The sequence below is a fragment of the Hylobates moloch genome, unplaced genomic scaffold (genome assembly GCF_009828535.3).
Source record: "Hylobates moloch isolate HMO894 unplaced genomic scaffold, HMol_V3 SCAFFOLD_14, whole genome shotgun sequence".
NCBI classification, from domain to species: Eukaryota; Metazoa; Chordata; class Mammalia; order Primates; family Hylobatidae; genus Hylobates; species Hylobates moloch.
Window position 1 is genome coordinate 73,771,779 of NW_026652289.1, and position 19,734 is coordinate 73,791,512.

The 19,734-nt window shown below is 45.6% G+C and overlaps 1 long non-coding RNA gene and 1 pseudogene across 1 annotated transcript in view; one reads left to right on the forward strand and one right to left on the reverse strand.

The window, feature by feature from the left end:
- The window catches only part of LOC131381192 (uncharacterized), a 63,030-nt gene extending 52,754 nt beyond the window's left edge, over window positions 1-10,276 (reverse strand). The window contains exon 1 of the long non-coding RNA XR_009209751.1: window positions 10,237-10,276. This is a non-coding gene — a long non-coding RNA (uncharacterized LOC131381192). The remainder of the gene's footprint in view (window positions 1-10,236) is intronic.
- Window positions 10,277-15,437: 5,161 nt separating this feature from the next.
- Window positions 15,438-16,007, forward strand: LOC116482152 (large ribosomal subunit protein uL6-like; annotated as a pseudogene).
- The last annotated feature ends 3,727 nt before the right edge of the window (window positions 16,008-19,734 follow it).

Consider the following 19,734-nt stretch of genomic DNA (forward strand, 5'->3'; position numbering starts at 1 on the left):
AGAGGCAAGTAGAAAACCTTTATATTTATAGTTATTTAAGGAAATGCATATACAAACCCACTAAAACTTTTTTTTTTTTAGAGATAAGGTCTTGCTCTGTCACCCAGGCTGGAGTGCAGTGGTACAATCATAGCTCACTGCAGCCTCTAACCCCTGGGCTCAAGCCATCCTCCCTCCTCAGCCTTCTGAGTAGCCAGGACTACAGGTACACGCCATCACACCTGGCTAATTTTTTAATTTTTTTTGCAGAGAGAAGGGCTCACTATGTTGCCCAGGCTGGTCTTGAACTCCTGGACTCAAGCAATCTTCCTACCTTGCTCCCAAAGTGCTGAGATTACAAGCATGAGTCACCTTGCACAGCCACTAAAATACTTTAAAACAAAACTGAAAAACCGCTTTTATTGTTCAACAGTTTAACATTCTTAGTATTTGCAATAGCTAAGCTGAAGGCACAAAGGTAAGCAGAAGTAGATATATGGTGTCTATCTGCTTGAAATTCATTGGCTAATTGGGAGCCAGCCATTAATTAAACAATTGCCCTAGGAGATATATAATCACACATAGACAGGAGGGCCATAAAGATGAGGTGCATCTCACTGTGAAAGCTTATAGAAGGCCAACTTATCTACTGGAGGGAGTCGAGGAGGCTCCCCTGAGGAAGTGACATCTGGGAAGGTCTGAAGGATGACAGGCAATGCAAGGTAGACGCATAGGAGGGAAAGCATTTCAGAGGGAACAGCATGTGCAGAGGCTCTGTGGTGGCAGGGAAGCAGGTGTAACTGACACCTGAAAGGCCTATGTGGCTAGTAAAACTGTTCTAGGAAGTGGAGGTCAGAAAGGAAGACAGGGTGGACCATGCAGGGTCTATGGCTGTGCTGAGTGTATAGGTCTTTATTCTATGGCCGTGCTGAGTATATGGGTCTTTATCCTAAGAGTGGAGGGAAGCTACTGAAGGATGTAAGCGGAATTGGGCTGGAATGGGACAATGGAGATTTGGGAAGCTAGAAAGGAGGCTATTGCAATAGTTCAGACACAAGACGGTGTTAGTCGTCACCTTAATTGTGGCACTAGAGAAGGAGTAGAGATACAGAGAAGTGGAGGCATCTTGAAGATAAAACAAGATTGACAACTGACTGGAACATGGGGAGAAAAAGCGGTTAAGCAAGATTCTCAGGTGCGTGGCCTGTGGAACTGCATGAATAGACGTCTTGTTCATCATGACAGGAATAGAGTACAAAAGCAAGGCTTGGGCTGTGTGCAGTGGCTCATGCCTATCATCCCAGCACTTTGGGAGGCCGAGGCAGGTGGATCACGAGGTCAGGAGGTCGAGACCATCCTGGCCAACGTGGGGAAATTCCGTCTCTACTAAAATACAAAAATTAGCCAGGCGTGGTGGCGCATGCCTGTAGTCCCAGCTACTCAGGAGGCTAAAGCAGGGGAATTGCATGAACACAGGAGGTAGAGGTTGCAGTGAGCCAAGATCGCGCACTACTGTACTCCAGCCTGGTGACAGAGCAAGACTCCGTCTCAAAAAAAAAAAAAAAAAAAAAAAAAAAAAAGAATCTGGCACCTCCTCCTCTCTCCCTTGCTCCCTTCTCACCATGTGACATGCGTGTTCCCCCTCCACCTTCTACTCTGAGTAAAACCTTCCTGAGACCTCACCAGAAGCTGAGCAGATTCTGGTGCCACCCTTGTAGAGCCTGCAGAACTGTGACCCAAATAAACCTCCTTTCTTTGTAAATTACCCAGTCTCGGGTATTCCTTTATAAGCAATGCAAAACAGACTAACACACTTCTTCCTCTCCTCCTTTTTCTTGGGGAGAAAAGCATGAATTTTGAACATGTCTAATTGTTAAGTACCTTTGAGATGCCTAAATGGTGGTGCTAATTAGCATCTGGATACATGACTGTAACAGAGGGTGAGCCCTGGGCTAGGGATCTGTATTTGAGATCGTTGGCATATATGGTACTTGAAACACCAGGCATTTGGCCAGGCATGGTGGCTCACACTTGTAATTCCAACACTTTGTGGGAGGCTGAGGCAGGAGGATTGGTTGAAGCCAGCAGTTTGACACCAGCCTGGGAAACAAAGCAAGACCCCATTTCTAAAAAAAAAAAGAAAAAGAAAATTAGCCGGGTGTGGTGATGCACACCTGTGGTCCCAGTACTCAGGAGGCTGAGGAAGGACTGCTTGAGGCCAGGAGTTGGAGACTCCAGTGAGCTATTATTGTACCTCTACACTCCAGCCTGGGTGGCAAAGTGAGACCCCATCTCTAAAAAAGAGAAGAAAAAGGAAATATTGGGCAAGAATGAGAGAGTTGGGAGAAAACATACAGTAAGAGAAAGAGGACTGGGGAGGACCTTGACAAGCCTCAACATTCAGTAACTGAGTGTAGGAAATAACCCACAAAAGAGCCAGAGGAGTAGGCAGCGGTCAGAGAGCAAAGAGTAACACTAGCAGAAGGGGCTGTCCAGAAAGCTAAGGGAGGAGGGTGTTTCAGCAGAGAGAGTGTGATTCTCAGGACTGAATCCTGCTGGGAGGTCAAGAAAGAAGCCTGAGGATGCCCACTGAATCTAGTGAGACAGAGGTCACTGGTGACCATGGGGAAAATGATTCTATGCAGTGATGGGGGCTGGAGTGGAGGAATGAATAGGAAGTTCAGAAATGGAGACAATGCATATAAATAACTCTTTCTAGAAGCTTGGGTATTCTATTAGCACATGCAATTGTGACGTTAAAACCACTGTATTAGGATTCACTGAGGCGAATAACATATTTCAATGGAAAGAGAGCCACTGTTTGTCAATAGGAAATGCACATACTAAAATAGAATTGGTGCCCCTCTTGATGAATCTGTGGAGCATTGATTCTGGTAGGACTGCTACATATATCCTGACAACAACAAGACAAATGTTCTTCATTTTGGGTACGTACCTGTAAACCTAAACAGCATGATCTGTATGTACAGATGGTTTGGTAGACAATTACTGACACAGGGGCATTTTTAGCCCTTTGATCTACTAGGAACAGGAAGTGGCAGAAAAAGAGACTAATCACAGTGACGGATGTTTCCTCAGAACTACTGACTTGCAGTATGTATCAGCACCCAGTTCTCACCACCATTGCCTGTGGCACTTCAAACAGCACGGAGACCACTTCAAAACCACGAGGCAAAGTCTGCTATGGAAACACAAGCATGCGACATTCATTCAATCCACAAATGAGAACTACAAGGGAATGGGAGACTTGGGGACTGAAACACACACTAAAACCCACACTTTGATACCTGATCACGTCAGAAGCAGGAGATTATTTCAGTCATTCTGGATCTCAATACTTGAGACATTTTGACCCATTTGAAGACACTGACAACATTCACTTGGTACCGAATAGGCATCAGCACACTTTTCCGATCTGTGTGCATATACCAAAAATCTCTTAACCCTAGTTTCTGATATCTGAAGTTTCTGTTTTGGCGGCAGGCACCCCTCCTTTTATTTTATCCTTTTTACCTAGAAAGCAGATCCTGAAAAGTTGAAATACATATCAAGAGAATAGAGAATGTTTAAATCTTTCAAATTGGTGTTCATTAAGGCAAGTATCTCACTGGCACATCATATTGACAGCAGCAATGCCTTCCATTAAGAGCGTTGGTACTTAAAAATGGCTTTGGGCATGCTTGAAATGTATTTACTCATCGGCTGAGCATATATTAAAAGGAAGAGTTTTCAGAGACAGTTATTTGACAGTGACAGTTATCTATATTCATACATCAGGTATTTGCTTCTCCCCATCTGTAAGCTCCTCTTTGGGTTTAAGAACACACCAGGGGTGGCTCACACATGTAATCTCAACTTTGGGAGGCCGAGGTGGGAGGATACTTGAATGCAGGAGTTCAAGACCCACCCAAGCAACATAGCAAGACCTTTTCTCTACAAAAAAAATTTTTTTGAGCAAAGGTCTTCTCACTGTCGCCCAGGCTGAAGTACAATGGTGATCTTGGCTCACTGGAACCTCTACCTCTCAGGCTCAAATCCTCCCACCTCAGTCTCCTGAATAGCTATCTATTCACATATATGAGCCAACATGTCTGAATATATATATATATATATATATACACACACACACACATATATTTTTTTTTTTTGGTAGAGACTGGGTTTTGCCATATTTCCTAGGCCGGTCTCGAACTCCTGGACTCAAGTGATCCGCCTGCCTCAGCCTCCCAAAGTGCTGGGATTACAGGCATGAGCCACCATGCCTGGCCCCAAATTAAAAAATAATAATAATAATAATAATAAGCCAGGCATGGTGGCATGTACCTGTGATCCCAGCTACTTGGGAGGATTGCTTGAACCTAAGAGGTCAGGGATACAGTGAGTCGTGACTGTGTCACTGCACTCCAGCCTGGGTGACGAGTGGGACCCAGTTTGTTTTAGTCACGGTTCTTCAGAGAAACAGGACAAATGGGATATATATATAACATAGAAAGATTTATCCTAATGAGAATGTATTGGCAAGCTGGGGACCCAGGCGTATCAAAGGTATAGCTCCAGCTGGAGTCCAAAAGCCTGAGAAGCAGGAGAGGCAATAGTGTAAATTCTAGTCTGAAAGCTGGCAGGCTTTGAGAAACATAAGAGCTTATGTTTCAGTTGAAGTCTGAGGCAGGAAAAGACCAGATCCCACTCAAGGCAGTCGGGCTGAAGGAGTTATCCCTTTACTCTGGAAGGAAGGTTAGCATTTTGGTTTTATTGAGGCTCTAAACTGATTCAATGAAATCCACTCACGTTAGGAAAGACAAGCTGCTTTACTCAGTCTACTCATTCAAATGTTAGTCTCTTCCCAAAACATTCTCACAGACACACCCAGAATAATGTTTGGCCAAATATTTGGGCATCTCGTGGCCCAGCCAAGTGGACATGCAAAATTAACCATTACAAAAGTAGAGCACAGGAAAACCTGCTCCTGCACCTAAAACCAACAGTCACTCATTCTACCTGCTAGTTCACAAGATTACATCCAACAATAGTGCTGGTAAGTACTTTATACAAATGGCTGCAATTTATAGAGTCTTACATGCATTATCCCAATCTAAGTCTCCAAACCCCATCCTACACATCCAGAAACCAAGGCTGCAAGAAGTGACGCAATTTACCCAGTGCCATACAGACAAGTCATGAACTGTGAATCTGAATACAAGTCGGCCTGATTTCCCACTCTGTGCTCTTAACCACTATGCCAAACACCCCAAGGAGATTATGTCTTTACAAGGATAGAGGAGGAAGTATTCTATTATGTGGTACACAGCTAAACTGAGTAATATTTACAGGCATTCCAAGCATCAAAATCTTATGCATAGTTTGAAAAAAAATTTAAAATAGTAGATAAGTGAGAAAGGATTTTTTTCTTCTAGCACAAACCAAAAATGGTCAATGTTTATTATAATTTAAAACTTGAGGCCGGGTGCAGTGGCTCACGCCTGTAATCCCAGCACTTTGGGAAGCCAAGGAAGGCAGATCACCTGAGGTTGGGAATTCGAGACCAGCTTGACCAACATGGAGAAACACATCTCTACTAAAAATACCAAATTAGCCAGGAGTGGTGGCACATGCCTGTAATCCCAGCTATTCGGGAGGCTGAGGCAGCAGAATCGCTTGAACCCGGGAGGTGGAGGTTGCGGTGAGCGGAGATCACGCCATTGCACTCCAGCCTGGGCAACAAGAGTGAAACTCTGTCTCAAAACAACAACAAAAGCAAACTTCAGGAAGTTGATTCTCCATTTCTATTTATTATTATTATTTTTTGAGATACGGTCATGCTCTGTCGCCCAGGCTGGAGTGCAGTGGCACGATCATGGCTCCCTGCAGCCTTGACCTCCCGGGCTGAAGAAATCCTCCTGCCTCAGCCTCCTGAGTTGCTGGGACTACAGGTGCCCGCCACCACTCCCTGCTAATTTTTGTATTTTTTGCAGAGATGGGGTTTTGCCATGTCTCTACAAAAAATGAAACTTCCGGGGCCCAAGAAATCCACCCGCCAAGAAATTGGCCTCTCAAAGTGTTGGGATTACAGGCGTTAGCCACCGTGCCCTCCTGGTTCTACATTTCTGAAGTCAACAAATAATAGCATGTGGATTGTAAAAGCTGCAGTGCTTAATATTAACGCAAGAGAAAAACAAAACTTTTTTTTTTATTAAAATGATGTCTTGCTTTGTCTCCCAAGCTGGGGTGCCGTGGTGCCATCTCGGCTCACTGCAACCTCCGCCTCCCGGGTTCAAGCGATTCTCCTGTCCCAGGCTCCCGAGTAGCTGGGATTACATGCGCCCACCACCGGCTGATTTTTGTATTTTTAGTAGAGATGGGTTTTCACCATCTTGGCCAGGCTAGTCTCAAACTCCTGACCTCAGGTGATCGCCCGCCTCAGCCTCCCAAAGCGCTGGGATTACAGGCGTGAGCCACCGCGCCCGGCCAAAAACCATAACTTTCGGAAAAAAGAAAAAATACATTCAAAGGAGTACACATAAAATATACGCACAGTTCGAAGAGTAGTACAATAAAGGTATTGTATTACTTTAGGTAGAGGTAAAGGTACTCCCTCTACCTGAGCGGGAAGGCTGCCTAGGGGTTGGCGCCCAAGCACCTGGGGACCGGCTTCCTCCAGCAAGGCGCTGCTGAGTACCAGCTCCGACAGAGCCTCTCCGCAGGCTGGTCTCGAACTCCTGCCCTCAGGCGATCCTCCCTGGAGACTCTCCTGGAAACAGCAGTTTCCAGCGCCGGGGACGGCGGTCCGCCCACCGTCACCTTTGTCTCTGCCAGTCCTGGGGATGTGGCTCCCCTCAGCAGGCACCACGTTTTCCATGGCTGAGGCAAGGACAGGCCTCCTGCCAGGAAACCCAACATGGTGAGAAACCTGGTTGACTTTTGGGCCTCACTTTTCTCACCACGGAACCCGAGCGCTCGGGGAAGAGTTTCCCTGTGCCTGGTTCCTGGTGTAGGGCTCAGTGGCGGAGAGGGGCGTGGCGGATGTGGAAGCCCGATTTTCCTACTGTCTGTTCGGAAGATTTTCACTTCTCCGTGTCCCCAGCATCTGTCTCATTCTCAAATCTGAGCTCTAGGTTGTCGCTGGGGAAAATCTCGGGTCCGCATAATTGTTTTTGGCTTTCTGGGGGGCGGGGAAGTCAAGCCACCATTTTAAAACCGGAAGTTCCCTTTCTCCCTGAATCATCTCGGCTCAGCCACAAGTTAGAAGATGGAGGCGGCACTCGCTCATGGCTGGAATCCCAGCGATGTGGGATGCCCAGGCGGGAGGATAGCCCGAGGGCAGGAGTTCGAGACCAGCCTCGGCAACATGGAAAGACCCCCCCCCCGCCTCCTCCCCCTCCCGTCTCTACAAAAAATACAAAAATTAGTCGGACGGTGTCGCGTGTCTGTAATCCCAGCTACTGAGGAGGCTGAGGTGGGAGGATTGCTTGAGCCCAGAAATTCCAGACCAGCCCGAACAACATAGTGAGACCTCACCTCTACAAAAACAAATTTTTTTGGAGACAAGGTCTCACTCTGTCACCCAGGCTTTCGCCTGGGCTGGAGTGCACTGGCATGATCTCGGCTCACTGCACCCTCTGCCTTGCGGGCTCAAATAATCTTTCCTCCTGAGTAGCTGGGACCACAGGTGTGGGCAGCCAAGCCTGGCTAATTTTTTGGTTTTGGAGATTTTTGTTGTTGTTGAGATTTTTTTTTTTCTTTTTGTGAGACGAGGTTTTGCCGGGTTGTCCAGGCTGGTCTTCGTAGTCCTGGACTCAAGCGATCCGCTAGCTTTGGCCTCCCAAACTGCAAAGATTGCAGGTGTGAACCACGGTGCCCAGCAAATTTTTGTATTTTTAGTAGAGACGGGGTTGCACCATGTTGGCCATGCTGGTCTCGAACTCCTGACCTCAGGCCATCCCCACCCCCACCTCAGCCTCCGAAACTGCTGGGATTATAGGCGTGAGTCACCGTGTCCGGCCGAAAAACATAACTTTTGGGGGGGAAAAAAAAAAAAAACATTCAAAGGAGTACACATAAAATATACCCACAGTTCTAAGGGTAATACAATAAATGCTCAGGTACCCACCCACTCTGTCTACCTGGGGGGAAGGCTGCCTAGGGGTTGGCGCCCAAGCACCTGGGGACTGGCCTCCAGTTTGGCGCTGCTGAGTACCTGCTCTGATTGGCTACAGAGCAGTTTCCAGGGCCGGGGATGGTGGTCCGCCCACCGTCCCCTTTGTCTCTGCCAGTCCTGGGGATGTGGCTCTCCTCAGCAGGCACCACGTTTTCCATGGCTGAGGCAAGCACCGGCCTCCTACCAGGAAACCCAATATGGTGGGAAAGCTGGCTGACACTTGGGCCTCACTTTTCCCACTACAGAAACTTTCCCCCGCGCCTGCTGCAGAGCTCAGTGGTGGGGAGGGGCTTGGCGGATGTGAAAGCCCAATTTTCCTACCGCCTGCTCGTTAGATTTTCACTTCTCCGTGCTCCCGGGATCTGTCTCATCCTCAAATCTGAGCTCCAGATTCTCGCTGAGGAAATTCTCGGGGCTGTATATGTGTTTTTGGCTTTCCGGGGGGGCAGGGAAGTCAAGCCGCCATTTTAAAGCCGGAAGCCCTCTTTCTCCCTCAATCATCTGGCTCAGCCACAAGTTAGAAGACGGAGGCGCCCAATGAGTTCATGCCTGGAATCCCAGCGATGTGGGATGCCCAGGCGGGAGGATCGCCTAAGGGCAGGAGTTCGAGACCAGCCTCAGCAACATGGAGAGACACCCCCCCCCCACCTCGCACCCCGTCTCTACAAAAAAATACAAAAATTAGTCGGACGGTGGTGCGCGTCTGTAATCCCAGCTACTCGAGAGGCTGAGATGGGAGTATCGCTTGAGCCCAGGAGTTCGAGACCAGCCCGAACAACATAGCGAGACCTCACCTCTACAAAAAGAAATTTTTATTTATTTATTTATTTTTTTGAGACAGAGTCTCACTCTGTCGCCCAGGCTGGAGTGCAGTGGCGCGATCTCGGCTCACTGCAAGCTCTGCCTGCCGGGTTCACGGCATTCTCCTGCCTCAGCCTCCCGTGCAGCTGGGACTACTGGTGCCTGCCACCGCGCCCAGCTAATTTTTTATATTTTTAGTAGAGACAGGTTTTCACTGTGTTATCCAGGATGGTCTCGATCTCCTGACCTTGTGATCTGCCCGCCTCAGCCTCCCAAAGTGCTGGGATTGCAGGCGTGAGCCACCGCGCCCGGCCAACAATTTTTTTTTGTAGACAAGGTCACACTGTCACCCAGGCTGGAATGCAGTGGCGTGATCTCAGCTCACTGCATCCTCCGCCTTGCGGGCCCAAATAATCCTCCCTCCTCCCGAGTAGCTGGGACCATAGGCGTGGGCAGCCACGCCTGGCTAATTTTTTAGTTTTGGGTTGTTGTTGGGATTTTTTTTATTTAATTTTTTTTTTTTTTTTGGTGGAGACGGGGTTTCGCCATGTTGCCCAAGCTGGTCTTTGTAGTCCTGGACTCAAGCGATCCGCTAGCCTTGGACTCCCAAAGTAAAAGTGCAAGGATTACAGGCGTGAGCCATGGTGCCCAGCGAATTTTTGTAGTTTTAGTAGAGACGGGGTTGCAACATGTTGGCCAGACTGGTCTACAACTCCTGACGTCAGGTGATCTGCCCGCCTCAGCCTCCGAAAGTGCTGGGGTTATAGGCGTGAGTCACCGTGCCCGGCAGAAAACCTAACTTTTGGGGAAAAAAAAAAAAAAATTCGAAGGAGTACACATAAAATATACGCACAGTTCGAAGAGTAATACAATAAATGGTCAGGTACCCACCCCCTCCGTCTACCTGTGGGGGAAGGCTGCCTAGGGGTTGGCGCCCAAGCACCTGGGGACTGGCCTCCTCCAGTTCGGCGCTGCTGAGTACCCGCTCTGATTGGCTACAGAGCAGTTTCCAGGGCTGGGGATGGTGGTCCGCCCACCGTCCCCTTTGTCTCTGCCAGTCCTGGGGATGTGGCTCCCCTCAGCAGGCACCGCGTTTTCCATGGCTGAGGCAAGGACACGCCTCCTGCCAGGAAACCCAACATGGCGGGAAACCTGGCTGACACTTGGGCCTCACTTTTCTCACCACGGAACCCGCGCGCAGAGGGAAAGTTTCCCCGCGCCTGGTGTGGGGCTGAGTGGTGGGGAGGGGCGTGGCGGCTGTGAAAGCTCGATTTTCCTACCTCCTGCTCGGAAGATTTTCACTTCTCCGTGCTCCCGGGATCTGTGTCATCCTCAAATCTGAGCTCCAGATTGTTGCCGGGGAAAATCTCGGGGCTGCATATTTGTTTTCGGCTTTCGGGGGGGCGGGGAAGTCAAGCCGCCATTTTAAAACCGGAAGTCCCTTTTTTCCCTGAATCATCTGGCTCAGCCAGAAATTAGAAGATGGAGGCGCCCACGAGGTTCATACCTGGAATCCCAGCAGTGTGGGAGGCCTAGGCGGGAGGATCACCTGAGGGCAGGAGTTCCAGACCAGCGTGGTCAACCTGGAGAGCCCCCTGTCTCCACAAAAATTAACCAGATGGTGGCGCGCGTCTGTAATCCCCACTACTCGGGAGGCTGAGATGGGAGTATCGCTTGAGCCCAGGAGGTCGAGGCTGCAGTGAGCCGTGATTGCGCCACTGCACTCTAGTCTGGGTGGCAGATAGGGACCCTGCCTCACCAGAAAAAGAAAAAAAAAAGGTATGTGAGAACATTTAGTACATGTGTTTATCTACAGGAAACAATAAAAATGGCAAAGCTGGTTTAAGAGCTGATGTGAGTTTTCTAGAAACTTGCCTTTCCCAAAGCGGATTCAGAGGAACTCCACACTTGTGAAAAAGAGATTACCTGGTCAAACAAGTTGGGAAGAACAGTGTATGTTCTGTTGTCTACACCTCTCACGCAAATATAGGAGACACATTAACGTATTAGGAAAAAGAAACATTCTGCAGTCATCTTTTAAATGTTATGTAACTCTGGATTTCCCTAACATATTTGACCACCAAAAGTTTTCACGAGGCCTGTCACCAGAATGCAACTTGTATTGTTCCTCTGGGGAAATGCTAGCACCTGACTGGCTCAAGGTAGGCACTCACTAATGACCCTGGCAGTGCATGAATGGTTTTCTGACCGGTGATGTTCGTGACAGCACACACTGAATGGTAAAGTATCTCTACACCCCTGAGAAAAGTTGTGGCTCCGGAGGGAAAAGGACTGAGGACAAAGCCATAGCACTTCAAAGAGAGGGGCAGAGGGGGAAAACCAACACAAGATTGGCAAATTTGCTTTGTGGGTACAAGGAGTTTTGTACCCACAAATGTTTGCAACTAATGTTTGCAACGTTATCCTAATATTTCAGGTGGTGCTTTACAGGAGGAAAGGAATGCCTTGAATTATGAAAAATAAAGCATAAGATCTTGTTATTTCACTTGTGTTTTAACCAGCAAGAGTCTCATTAACAATTATTAAATTAACAATTATTTTAAAAATGTTATTGTTCCAATAGCAGTTTAAGAATACAAGCTACTGAGCAAAATGTGTAAACACATTGTGAAGCTGCTTCCTAACCCTCTGGACATAGCCAGGGAACATACACACAAGTAACATTTTCATCACAAACACCTACACTTAACAAGATTAGAGCAAGGACAATTAAAAATGATACTGTCAGGCCGGGTGCGGTGGCTCACGCCTGTAATCCCAGCACTTTGGGAGGCTGAGGTGGGCAGCTCATGAGATCAGGAGATCGAGACCATCCTGGCTAACATGGTGAAACCCCATCTCTACTAAAAAATACAAAACATTAGCTAGGCATGGTGGCACACACCTGTAGTCCCAGCTACTGTAGGAGGCTGAGGCAGGAGAATCGCTTGAACCTGGAAGGTGGAGGTTGTACCACTGAACTCCAGCCTGGGCGACAGAGCGAGACTCCATCTCAAAAAAAAAAAAAAAAAAACAAAATACTGTCAGGGCTAGGTGCAGTGGTTTATGTCTGTAATCCCAGCACTTTAGGAGGCCAAAGCAGGCAGATCCACTTGAGGCCAGGAGTTCAAGACCAGCCTGGCCAACATGGTGAAACCCTGTCTACTAAAAATGCAAAAATTAGCTGGACGTGATGACTCACGCCTGTAATTCCAGCTACTTGGGAGGCTGAGGCGCAAGAATCTCTTGAACCTGGGAGGCAGAGGTTGCAGTGAGCTGAGATCGTGCCACTGCACTCCAGCTTGAGCAACAGAGCAAGACCCTGTCTCAAAAAAAAAAAAAAAAAAAGATATTAGCGGTCCAAAGAGGTGGCTCACCTATAATCCCAGTGCTCTGGGAGGCCGAGGCATGTGGATTGTTTCAGTCCAGGAGTTCGAGACCAGCTTGGGTAACATAGCAAGACCATGCCTTTACAAAAAATACAAAAATTAGCCGGGTGTGGTGGTGCATGCCTGTGGTCCCAGCTACTTGGGAGGCTGTGGGAGGATTGCTTGAGCCTGGGAGATTGAGGCTGCAATGAGTGGTGATTGTGCCACTGCACTCCAGCCTGGGCTGTTAACAGATCAAGATCCTATCTCAAAAATAAACACAAACAAATAAAAATGATACTGTCCAGTTCCTGTGGGACTTACAGCCTCAGATGGTACACCACCAGAGAGCCAAACAGAAAAGGTCAGGTTTTGAGAAAAGTGGACATCCATTTTAGGACAAAATACTATCCATTGCAATAATCAGTTAATGTTCTGTATGTAATAAAGTCTTACATGAGTGTATAGATTAAGACAGCAGTATTTTCCCCAGAGTGTCACAATGCTAACTGAAGAATCCAACAGCAACAATAGTAAGTAATAATAAAGTCAGATTGGCTGGGCATAGTGGCTCACGCCTGTAATCCCAATGCTTTGTGTCTGAGGTGGGAGGAATGCTTGAGGCCAGGAGTTCAAGACCAGCCTGGGTAACACAGCGAGACACCCCCACTTCTACAAAACAATCTTTAAAAATTAGCCAAGCATGAGCCAGGCATGGTGGCTCATGCCTGTAATCCCAGCACTTTGGGAGGCCGAGGTGGGCGGATCATGAGGTCAGGAGATGGAGACCATCCTGGCCAACATGGTGAAACCCTGTCTCTACTAAAAATACAAAAATTAGCTGGGCGTGGTAGCGCGTGCCTGTAATCCTGTAATCCCAGCTACTTGGGAGGCTCAAGCAGGAGAATTGCGTGAATCAGGGAGTCAGAGGTTGCAGTGAGCCAAGACCGCACCACTGCACTCCATCCTGGCGACAGAGCAAGACTCCGTCTCAAAAAAAAAAAAAGAAAAGAAAAGAAAAAAAATTAGCTATGATCATATCACTGTACTCCAGCCCAGGTGACAGAGAGACCCTGCCTCGAAAAAAAAAAAAAAAAAAAAAAAAAGCCGGCTATGTATTCCATGAGCTCCTTTGAATTTGATGCTTATTTGTGATTTCCCCTTGCATCATGACAAATCCACTGCCCATGGCTATTACTCTTGACTAGGCTCCTAGAATTAGGAGCCTAGACTGTAGGCTCCTGGGAACGCTCATATGTCTCAGCAGAGACCAGATAAAAATGCTTAGCAGCAGAAACACAAAGTGTCAGGGGCCCTCAGCACCCTGAATGCCATCCAGGGATTCTGAGACCACAGGTTAAGGAACCCTGGTCTACCAATAGCATGTTTTGCAGAAATAGAAAAGATCATCTTAAAATTCATATGGAATCTTAAGAGGACTCCAAATAGTAAAAAAACAATGTGAGAGAGAAGAACAAAGCTAGAGGCCTCACACTTCTGGATTTCAAAACATGACAAAGCTATAGTAAACAAAATAGTATGGTGCTGGCATAAAGATAGTCATATAGACCAATGGAACAAAATAGGGAGCCCACACATATATGGTCAAATGATCTTCAGCAAAGATGCCAAGACTACACAATGAGGAAAGGGCAGTCTTTTCAACAAATGGTGCTGAGACCATTCACATGAGACAACATTCACATGTAAAAGAATGTAGATGGACTCTTAACCTTATGTTATATACAAAAATTAACTCAAAATGGATTAAAGACCTAAACATAAGGTCTTAAACTATAAAACTACAAGAAGAAAACTTAGGAGGAAGGCTTCATGACCTTGGAATGGGCACTGGTTTCTTAGATGTAACACCAAAAGCACAGGCCACAAAAGTAAAAATGAAACTACATCAAACTTAAAAACCTCTGCACAGCAAAAGAAACAGTGTGAAGCGGCAACCTATGGAATGGGAGAAAATACTTGCAAAGCATATATCTGATAATGGATTAATACCCAGAATATGTAAAGAATTTCCACAATTCAGTAGCAAACAAACAAATCTTGATTAAAAAGTAGGCGAAGGTCTTGAATGGACATTTCTCCAAAGAAGATATACAAATGGTCTACAAGCCTATAAAAGGCTAATGAGGGAAATGCAAATCATAAACCACAGTGAATTATCACCTCACATCCATTAGGATGGCCACTATAAAAACAAAACAAAACCGAAAAACAGTGTTAGTCAGGGACAGTGGCACATGCCTGTAGTTCCAGCTACTGAGGAGGCTGAGGCAGGAAGATTGCTTGAGCCCAGGAATGTGAGTCAAGCCTGGGCAACCTAGGGAAACCCCATCACAAACAAATGTTGATGAATGTAGAGAAATTGAAAACCTTGCACACTGTTGGTAGGATTGTAAATAGTGCATCTACTATGGAAAACACTATGGAGGTTCCTCAAAAACTTAAAAATAGAGCTACCATATGATCCAGTAATCCCACTTCTGGGAATACAGCCGAAAGACTTGAAATAAAGATCTCAAAGAAATATTTGCATGCCCACATTCATTGCCGCATTGTTCACAATAACCAAGATGTGAAAACAACCTAATGTCCATTGTTGGATGAAAGAAAATGTGGTGTAATAATGGAATATTATTCAGCCTTAGAAAGAAGGAAATTCTACGCTTGATCTTAGCCAAAAGGCCGAGAAGCGATAGAAAGAAGGAAATTGATACATGTTACAACATGGATGAACCTTGAGGACATTATACTAAGCAAAATAAGCCAGTCAAAAAGGACAAATACTGTACAAGTCCACTTATATGAGGTATCTAAAGTAATCATACTCATAGAAACAGAAAGTAGAGTGGTAGTTGCCAGGGGATGGTGGAGAGGGAGGGGAGATGGGGAATTGTTCAATGGGAATAGAGTTCCAGTCATACAAAATGAAAAGGTTATGGAGCTCTACTGTACAGCAGTGTGTATGTATTAATACTATGCTGTACATTTTAAAATTGTTAAGAGGGTAAATTGATGTTACATGCTTTTTTATCACAATTAAAAACAAAACTATGGTCTAGAAACATCCTTTCTTTGCCGCATCTACTGTGAGAATGAAGACCATTTTCAGCAATCAGACTATCGACATTCCAGAAAATGTCGACATTACTCTGAAAGGACACACAGTTATCATGAAAGGCCCCAGAGGAACCCTGTGGAGGAACTTCAATCACATCAATGTAGAACTCAGTCTTCTCGGAAAGAAAAAAAAAAAAAGAGGCTCCCAGTTGACAAATGGTGCAGTAACAGAAAGGCACTGGTTACCATTCGGACTATCTGTAGTCATGTACAGAACATGATCAAGGGTGTTATACTGGGCTTCTGTTACAAGATGAGGTCTGTGTATGTTCATTTCCCCATCAACATCATTATCCAGGAGAATGGGTCTCTTGTTGAAATCCAAAATTTCTTGGGTGAAAAATACATCCGCAGGGTTCAGATGAGACCAGGTGTTGCTTGTTCAGTATCTCAAGCCCAGAAAGATGAATTAATCCTTAAAGGAAATAAGATTGAGCTTGTTTCAAATTCAGCAAGCCACAACAGTTAAAAGCAAGGATATCAGGAAATTTTTGGATGGCATATATGTCTCTGAAAAACAAACTGTTCAGCAGGCTGATGACTAAGATCTAAGAGTTGTCCAGCTACAGAAGCAAGATGTCAGATGATTCCTAAAACCTACTTGTGATATTTAAATGATGCAATAAAAGACCTATTGATTTGGGGAAAAAAAAAAAAGAAACATCCTTTAATGCTGTTCTGGGTGATGTTCCTCAAGCTGTATCCTCCAGCCAGGTCCTGGAAGACTTATTTTCCAGGTTTCTTCTAGAAAAGGAATGTAAAACTGAGCTTTCTAGACACTTCAAGAGCTGGAACGACAGAAGAGAAACCACCCGATATCAAGGAGTCAGGTATGGTGGTACACGGACTTGTATTTTTGAGTAAGGACACGACACCACAGAGGAAGATGGCAGAGAAGAGAGTGTCTCCTGAGGACAGGGAGGGGGCAATGCCAAGAGGAAGCTGCCCCCAAAGAAGGGCACAGCCATGGGACTAGAGTACTGTCCAAGGCTGGCCACCACTCCACAGGCTGTTGAGTAGCATGGAAACATACAGTGAGGTCACCAGAACAACTGGAAAAGCTACCATATTGTGGAGGGGCAATGTGAGCAGCTGGGATGTTCAAAAGATTAGCTGGGGAGCAGGACAGAGAGGAGTCTGCAGTTCTGGGAATGACAATGCCATCTTGAATGGCACTTAGAGTCCAATAAGGGCTACACACCATTTAAAAACACTAACTGGTAAATTGCTTGATATTTGATCTTTGAGGGGGTCAAAGTGAATCACTACTTTGTGAGTCCTTTGAGACAGACTTTAAAGTTTAATCCTCTGACATTTTGTAGGTTTTCTAATTTTCATGATAACAATTATAGGCCTGGCCACAGATTTAAGAAAGAATATATTGGCTGGGCACGGTGGCTCATGCCTGTAATCCCAGCACTTTGGGAGGCTGAGGCGAGCGGATCATGAAGTCAGGAGATTGAGACCATCCTGGCTAACACAGTGAAACCCCGTCTCTACTAAAAATACAAAAAATTAGCCGGGCGTGGTGGTGGGCGCCTGTAGTCCCAGCTACTTGGGAGGCTGAGGCAGGAGAATGGCCTGAACGAGGTGAGTCGTGCCATGATCTACCTGAAAAAAAAAAATCTGTCTCAAAAAAAAAAAAAAAAAATATATTTATATATATATATACACACACAAGATATTATATATTATATTATATATTCATAAATGCTTTCCCAGAAGTAGACTAGGAAAGGGGAATATTTATGTACAACATGTTCAGCCCAACTTGTCCCCTTGGCAGCATGACATTGTTGTCCCTTCACCTCATGCTTGGTGCTTACATGACAGAGAAGCTGTACCTTGAGAAATTCAAACAGCAGTCCAACAAGGCTTACTGTAATAAAACCACCAATATGCTTCTGTTCTCATACTGTGGAAAAGTGACTTGGGACAAACCCAGGAATCACACACTTGACATCTCCAGAAATTACTAGGTAATTTGCTACTTAATCCTGTGTCTGGGAAGACTTGGAAATCAAGTCACTCTAATGTCTGAGACCTGAACTCAGTCATTCAAAAGAAACAGGGGTGAACTAAAGAGGGAAACATGGGCCGGGAGTGATGGCTCACACCTGTAATCCCAGCACTTTGGGAGGCCTAGGCGGGCGGATCACGAGGTCAGGAGATGGAGACCATCCTGGCTAACACGGTGAAACTCCATCTCTACTAAAAATACAAAAAAATTAGCCGGGCGTGGTGGCAGGCACCTGTAGTCCCAGCTACTCGGGAGGCTGAGACAGGAGAACAGAGTGAACCTGGGAGGCGGAGCTTGCAGTGAGCCAAGATCGCACCACTGCACTCCAGCCTGGGCGACAGAGCGAGACTCTGTCTCAAAAAAATAATAATAATAAAAATAAAGAGGAAAACATAAAGAGTTATCGGTAACAGAGCGCAACATTTCTCGTGCGTTAGTAAAGTACCCCCAATTAAAGAATAAGAAAAAATGCCTAGATCTCTGGGCATGTACTCAAGCAAGCACAAACATGAAGCTAAGGACACATATGCTAAGTAAAAAAACCCAAAACTTACAAATTCAAACAAAATTACAACAGAAACAATTCAAATTAACATCATTAACTTCATATGGCAAATGCTACTGTGTTTTCTGCAACTGAATTCTACCCACCTGACTATGGTGCCGACTGCTAGAGTACAGGTTTTTTGAGTTTAGCAACTTCATTTTACTAAGGGCTCAACTTCTCCACCATTTTTTAAATACCATCACCATTACTTATTAGTTCAGCCTGTTTTTTTCCTAATCAGAATGGAACAATTTGGGTGGAGCTGCTTGGCACCACCTCAGTTGTAAATGTAAACTCAGAAGCTGCAATGGAGTGGCAGTGCTCTGTATAAGGCAGTCATTCCAGCCACCAGGAATTTTATATAATAATTTGTTTAATTATCATCAATATTTAAAGTTCAAAATTAGAAGACTCCAAAAATACTTCCTTGAGTCCTCGTTTGACAAAAACTTCCATAGCCTAAACCCAAGGCTCTTAACCTTTTATTTATATCACAGCCCCCTTTGGTGGTTTGGTGAAGCCTCAGAAAAATGCTTTGCATAAAAAATACATCAGATTGCAAATGAAACTAATTATATTGAAATGAAACTAATTATATTGAAATTGAGTTATCAAGATAATAAAAATATTTTATATAATACAATATTGATATGTATAGCATTCCCCGTCCCCTTATCTGTGGTTTTGCTTTCTGCAATTTCAGTTACTTGCAGTCAACCATGGTCCAAAACTATTAAGTGGGAAATGCTAGAAATAAACAATTCATAAATTTTTTTTTTTTTTTTTGAGACGGAGTCTCGCTCTGTCGCCCAGGCTGGAGTGTGGTGGCGCGATCTCGGCTCACTGCAAGCTCCGCCTCCCAGGTTCACGCCATTCTCCTGTCTCAGCCTCTCCGAGTAGCTGGGACTATAGGCACCCGCCACCACGCCTGGCTAATTTTTTGTATTTTTAGTACAGACGGGGTTTCACCGTGGTCTCGATCTCCTGACCTCGTGATCTGCCCGCCTCGGCCTCCCAAAGTGCTGGGATTACAGGCGTGAGCCACCGCGCCCGGCCAACAATTCATAAATTTTAAATTGCACACCATTCTGAGTAGCATGATGGAACCTGACACCATCCCGCACTGTCCCTTTCTCTTCACAAGAAGAAAAGTACACAAGAATACAGTACAATAAGATATTCTGAGAATAAGAGAGATATATCACATTCATATAGCTTTTATTACAATATAATTTCTCTGGGGCCGGGCGTGGTGTCTCACGCCTGTAATCCCAGCACTTTGGGAGGCCATGGTGGGTGGATCACGAGGTCAGGAGATCGAGACCATCCTGGCTAACATGGTGAAACCCGTCTCTACTAAAAATACAAAAAATTAGCCAGGTGTGGTGGCGGGCACCTGTAGTCCCAGCTACTTGGGAGGCTGAGGCAGGAGAATGGTGTGAACCCGGGAGGTGGAGCTTGCAGTGAGCCAAGATCGCGCCACTGCACTCCAGCCTGGGCAACAGAGAGAGACTCCATCTCAAAAAAAAAAAAAAAAAAAAAAATATATATATATATATATATATATAAATTTCTCTATTTTATTATTGGTTATAGTTGTCAGTCTCTTACCATGTCTCATATATAAATTAAACTTTATCCTAGTTATGTATGTATGTATGTATAGAAAACATAGTATACGTAGGGTTTGGTACTAGTCACAGTT